The sequence below is a fragment of the Petaurus breviceps genome, unplaced genomic scaffold, assembly GCF_028583685.1.
Source record: "Petaurus breviceps papuanus isolate PSGF00001 unplaced genomic scaffold, PetGlider_PUasm1.0 91133, whole genome shotgun sequence".
NCBI lineage: Eukaryota > Metazoa > Chordata > Mammalia > Diprotodontia > Petauridae > Petaurus > Petaurus breviceps.
In genome coordinates this window covers 81,035,947-81,042,425 of record NW_027187419.1, presented here as the reverse complement: position 1 = coordinate 81,042,425, position 6,479 = coordinate 81,035,947, and the positions used below count along the sequence as shown (strand labels likewise).

At 36.3% G+C, this 6,479-nt stretch overlaps 1 pseudogene; it reads left to right on the top strand.

The window, feature by feature from the left end:
* The first annotated feature begins 3,627 nt into the window (after window positions 1-3,627).
* LOC138155153 (EF-hand calcium-binding domain-containing protein 3-like) lies at window positions 3,628-4,824 on the top strand (annotated as a pseudogene).
* The last annotated feature ends 1,655 nt before the right edge of the window (window positions 4,825-6,479 follow it).

Genomic DNA, 6,479 nt, shown 5'->3' with positions numbered 1-6,479 from the left:
TAGAAGTCATTCAGGGCTTCTTATACTTTTTTTCCACTGGTGACCCCTTTTGCATTTTGGCAGCCTTAGTTGGTGTTGTATGGCCTGAGGGTATGTGCAGTGCAAAATTTGTGCTCAGAACCAAGGCTGCTGTGAAGTTGCACAATGCAACATGGGTGAGTGCTGCCAGAAACACCTCAGATTCATTACAAGTTTGATTTTGAATTAGTTTTTGTATTAGCCTTTTAGTATTGCCAAATTTTTCATGACCCCCATATAGGGTTGCGACCCACATTTTAAAAAACACTGATTTCTAGTCCAATTTTCTGATTTTATAAATAAGGAAATTAAGACCCATCAATGTTTAAACTATTTACAGAAGATCACACAGGTGGTAAAAGTTATGACATAGAATCATTGATTTAGAGCTAAAAGGGACTTCAAATATCTGAGTTCCACTCCCTCATTCTACATATTAAGAAACTAAGGCTCAGAGAGGTTAGGTGATTTGCCCAAGGTCACAGTACTACTCTCAGAGGGTAAGATTTGAATTCTGGCCTTCCCGACTATAAATCCAACACTATATTCACTACACTATGCTGACTCCATAAGGGCAAATTATTCCCTCTCCCAAGGTCTCAATTTCCTATTTGTAAAAGAGGGAGGTTGGATTTCATGGCCTCTGAGGTCCCTGAAAAATTGCTAGGGAAATGTATTTGCCTTGTATTCTAATTGTTCTGTGTCCTAGTTGATTGTGAAGAGGAAAGACTTGTCTTCACTTTTTTTTTTGGTCAAGTAATGTCTCTGAAATTCCAGAATAGGCTCAGCCATATGCCTAAATCATTAGAAAAGTGGACCGTGTTCCAAAACTCTCAAGTGTGTTGGGTTAGATCCTGAAATTGCACATGACAGTGTAACTAGCTCTCTGAACATGATCCAACCAGAAGGCTGCAACAGGTGAATAATGCATGGAAGAAGGACCGTTTTTACCATGCTGCCTTTCCTTCTGCTAATTCTGAACCCTGCATTCAAGTGAAGCTTTATTTGGTTCCACTCTTTTACATAGCTTTATTACATAAGATGCTAGCCTGCATTAGCCACTTACTAGATAAATACAGGAAAACTGCCTGTCATTTATTGGTTTATCCATTGTCATCTCAAATAGGATGGGGTATTCTGATTTCAAAGTGACAGCTGGTGGTGTCTCTTCCTAATACATGCTAATCCAGTTTTTATTATGGAAAAACTGCCTGTGCTTTCAGACAGCGAAAGGGAGTTACTAAATGTAATCACTAAGGAGGGAACCTTGGGATTGCAAACATAAAAAACTAAAATGAACAGTTTTCTCATTACAGAATGGTTTCCTGATTAAATACAGATTAAGTGCAGGGGAAAAATCATTTAAAGACCTGACTGACATTCTACGTTGACTATATATCTGGATATTGATAGGTGTAGATGATTTTGTTCTTTGCTAAAAAGGGAATAATCATAGCTGGCAACATATTTACCATATATCTGGATATGATTGGGTATATGTGATATTGCTTTCTGCTAAAAACCTGCATAAACATAGCTGGCCAGAATGCTGTACAATACTTATTTTTTAGTTTACTGTCACTTTTCAGAGAAACAGAAGTACATGCCCTTTAGACTGTAGGAAAGTTTTTGTCTGTTACTTCTATCATTGTAGAAAGATTCATAGTAGAGAGGTGGGAAGTTACCTACAACCTTTTCCCAAACCTAAATCAAGAAATCATGAGAAAGATCTCCAAAGGGGCTGGCTGTTGACCCAATAGGTAATCTTCATTATAGAGTGTGGGTAAGAAATAAGGAGAGCATTTTCTTATGTGCTGAGGGAGTCCCTCCTCCAGCCCTCCATGCTTTATTTATTCCCCAAACAAGATAATTTAGATCCTATAATATAATATAGATACTATATGGATAAATAGCTCATCGGAATTTTAACTCCTGGCTGTCAGTTGCAAAGGCCATCCAGCTATTTCATTATATCCTAATTAATAATATGCTTCAATAAAAACATTCCATCACTATATTATTTAGCAGCAAGAGCACATCACATGGTTGAATACTAGCTATTGGAGTAATTCTTTTGTAGGCAGAGGCATGGGGACACAGAGGAATTAATGTATGGAAATGATGATATGGGATCTAACAGAGGAATTGTGGTCTCTCCTTTTCAGTCTGTGAAGTAGTTTTGTGCTCCATTATTCATGGTCTTAAATCACAAACACAAATAACTGTGCTGAAGTTAGCTAATTATGCCAACAACTGTTCAGTCACCAGCACAATTAGCTATCTGACCTAATTTTGAACATGTAAGTCAGGGGTTCTTAACCTGAGATCTGTGAACTTTAAAAAAGTAATTTGATAACTATTTCAATTTAATTTATTCCTTTGTAATTCTGTGTTTCATTTTATGTTATGCATTTCAAAATATTTTTCTGAGAAGGAATCCATAGACTCCTTTGGACTACCAGAGGACCCATGACTTAATTTAAAAAAAAAGGTTAAGGATACCTGAGTAAAAAATGTTTATAGTTTCTATATCCTGGTACAATTTAGGGCCATCAAACAATCTTGGATGCAGGTTGGCCTGGAGCTAATGGCATGAGCTAATGGCTCTGTAGAGGCCCCTTTCAAAATCCAGCAGTCAGTGTCAACGAATGTTCCCTTTGCCAGCCCATGAATCCAGAAGCACAAATAAACATGCCCAGAACTGAAAATTAATTTGATATATTCTGCAGAAGCCAAATCTAGCACTACCCTCTAGCCTGTGGACAAAGCTTTTTCAAAACTGAAATATGTTAGATGACAAAGCTTTATCTTAGACTATGCAGTCAGTAGCTTTAAGTATTTTATTATATTTTCTTTATAAATAGGCTCATTGATTTTTAGAGGTCATCAAGTCAGTGATTTAAAGAAAATTAATGGGTGATTTAAAAAATATTTCAGAATTTACTTGATCTCTCCTCTGAATGGAGAAATGACCAGCTCTTGCCACTATCAGTCTTTTCAGAAAATCCAAACCCCAAACCTTTTAGAATTGACAAGTTTGTTTGATAAGGGATGAACTTGTCATCTGTTTTCAAATGTATGCATCTAATCAATCAATCTATTAACATGCATTTAAGGCACTTACTCTGTGCCTAACACTGTTTTGAGCACTGGGGACAAAGTCAAGGTAAAAATAATCCTTGTCTTCAAGGACCTTACATCTAAATTAGGCAGAAATGTACATATGTAGATACATGCACACACATATTTAAATACAAGGTAACCTTAAAGGAGAAAACTACAGAAGTTTAGAGGACCAGGAAAGGCATCCTTGATCTGAGTTTTGAAGGAAACAAGGCAGAGGTGAAGAAGCATCATTGAAGCCTACAAACAATGGTGGGTACAGATTGGCAATGAGTTAAAAACCCAGTAAATCCTAGTTAAAAAGTTAACAGTTGGTGTCAACTAACACACACAGGACCAAGTCTTTTCAAGACTAAGACAAGATAAGGACTTTCAATGAGGGAGATTAGTAGGAGTAAGAGAAAAAGGGGGTTGGAATGGTAAATATGGAAAAGAAATTAGCTCAGACTACTGTAAGCCTTCCTGGATATCTGTGGCAACTTTGACATGTATAAAACTGGCTGTATTGATTCACATGGACTGGAGACCTCTGCAGCTAAGTTGAGGATTGATTTAACCTCTCAAGAAGTCTAGGATGAATTAGATTATGCTGATATTGATGGACATCAAAAGGTGAATTTTCAGACTTTCTAACTGTTTTAACAGATGATGACCACTTCATCTGGCCTACAGTCCCAGAAACTGGCCCTAACTCACATCTTGCTATTTCCTCAAGGATCCTGCTGTTTGAAATGTTGTAAAAGGTAGTAGAGACATCAGTACTTCCCAGAAAGTTTATAGTAGACTTAGAATATTATTCTCAGGGGAGAGCAAAACAAAACATCCAATAACATAGATGTGCTGTGAGACACTGGAGACACTCTAAAGTCAGTTTTGGTGGGAAAAAAAAGAGGTACAAATCTGGGAGGGGTCCAATGACCCCATACAGTACCATTTGGGCTCAATTATTGGTCTTTGCCTCTGTTTTGAATCAGGATATAATGAATTTCCCATTCATGGGAAAACTCAAGAAGTACAGTTGTTGTGCTAATGTTCTTGCTGTTTTCAAATGTAGAACTGATTATTATGAACCATTTAGAGACTTATACAGATTGAAGATGCCGAGAAAGGAAAATTATCTATGTTTCTTGGAGGTCTATTTTTTCCCCAGAAAATAAATTGAATGTCATTGATATCATCTGTGAAATGAGGTTTTATAAAAATTTGGTTTTTCAGACTAACCTGAAGTAAATCATAAAGAAAAGTGACAAGGCACAATGTTGAAGCAGTTTGCCTTAAACAACAGATTAATAAAAAGCCTCTGCTGAATACCACATAAGTGGAAGCTGGTGGCAGTTGGTTGGAAATTGTTTGATCAGGATGACTAGGACCTTTTCTATAGAAGTTGCTTTCCTAAATGATGGTTGTGAAGACTGGGCTGGAAGGAGGTCTGGGGAATGCTGCCACTCCACACCTCTTCTACAGATGATAATTGAAATTGATGAGTTTATTAAGTGAGAAAGAGAAGAGAAGGCTCAAGAACTTTAGGGTATATTCTTATAGGAGACTGAGGAGTGGTCAGATGGGTAAGAGGAGAGAACCAAGGGGAGTAGTGTCAAACACTAGAAAGTACTGAAATTGTCATATAAGATTAATGGTGACCTAATTGGGCTTGAAACTGAATCCTTTTGTGATACCATCTAGATTTCCACATGGTCCTAGAGTATTTGTCATGAGTGAATTCTGTCTAAAGACTTAAACATTTGTGATGCTGTCTTTGAAAATGTACAGAAGGGGCCAGAGAGAAGATTAGAGGGAAACACAGATGTGAAGGATAGCTTTGAAAGTAGCCTGTTAGTTTTATTATGATTTTTTAAAAAGTGAACTAACTGTATGGTTTCATATGTAAACCTTTTTCCATGTTATTTTTTCTGGTGATCACTAAATTCTGAAAATAATATGATTTTAAATCAGTAGATGTTCCCATGTCATAGCCCTTTCCTCTTGTTTTTCATCTACTCCACAAATCTTAGAGTTAGAAAAAAGGGAAGAGAAGTTTAAAATATATAAAAAGTAAAAAGAAATGTATATATATATATGTGTGTGATAAGAACTCAGTAAATATCTATAGTTTGTGGTTGATGATCATGAGGATGATACCGTGGGTGATAGAGATTATATGGAGTAGCAGTATGCATTAGGATGCACATTCTGTGTACTTATGTAATCAGAGTGTAAGATTCATAACTGGGCATATAGCCTGTGCCATTGTCAAGCATTATAACTCTAGAAGCAGATTTAATAGCTCCATTTCCATTCTTAAATGCTTTAAAAAGGACTTCTTTTATAGATGTTCCAACCATATTGACTCATTTGGCATTCCATGATTGGCCTACATGACTTTGGGCAGGCTATCCCCCATAAATAGATTGTGCTCTTTCCTTATCACTGTCCCTTAGAAGTCTGAGTTTTCAGGAAGACTCAAATTGTGTGCTATAATTTTTCCTGATCTCTAGTTGTTAGTGTTTTCTCTCTTCTCAAAATAGTATGTTTATACTCACCTGTTTACTTGTTATTTCCCCTATGCCCAATGTAAGATCCTTGAGGACATTTTTTGATCAAAACTTACAACACCTAACACAATGCCTTGCTTATAGTAGGGGCTTAATAAATACTGGTTGGACTCGATTGAATGGAAATTTAGTGATATCTATAACAATAGATCTGCCTATAGCTAGACACACACATACATATCCATATATCTATAAGTAGATCTATAGATAGATAACCATTTTTTAATGAGTAGTAACAATTCCAAGAAAAACACAAACTAGCATTACACAGAATGAGATTAAACAAATAAATGGATTGCAATTTATACCAGCAGTAAATGACCTAGATGAATGAGATTATGGATCTACTAAACACTGAAGTACATAACTTTACTCAGAATGGCAACCCACTAGTCATAAATTATTGAAACAACATACAGGGTAATTCAGTTTGTACCACTAAGCTAGTATAAACTTAGAGATTATTAACATGGTATCTGTGATCTGGTCTTTGTATATACCTGGTCATTAAGCATTACCCAAAATTATTTGGGGGAAAAACAGTGACTCTCTTCATTGCCTACTTGTCTGTTATAAAGAGTAGGAAAGGTTCAATCACCTTAATTTTTAGGCACATGAAAATTACAGAATGAGACAGTGTACTATAGTAGATTGAGAACTGGCTTCAGATTCAGAACATCTTGGTTCCAGTCCTTCCTCTCATGGACATTGGCTCTATGATGTTGGATAAGTCACTTAATCTCTCAGTATACCAGGCAACTCTCTAAAGCAGGTCTACATAACCAT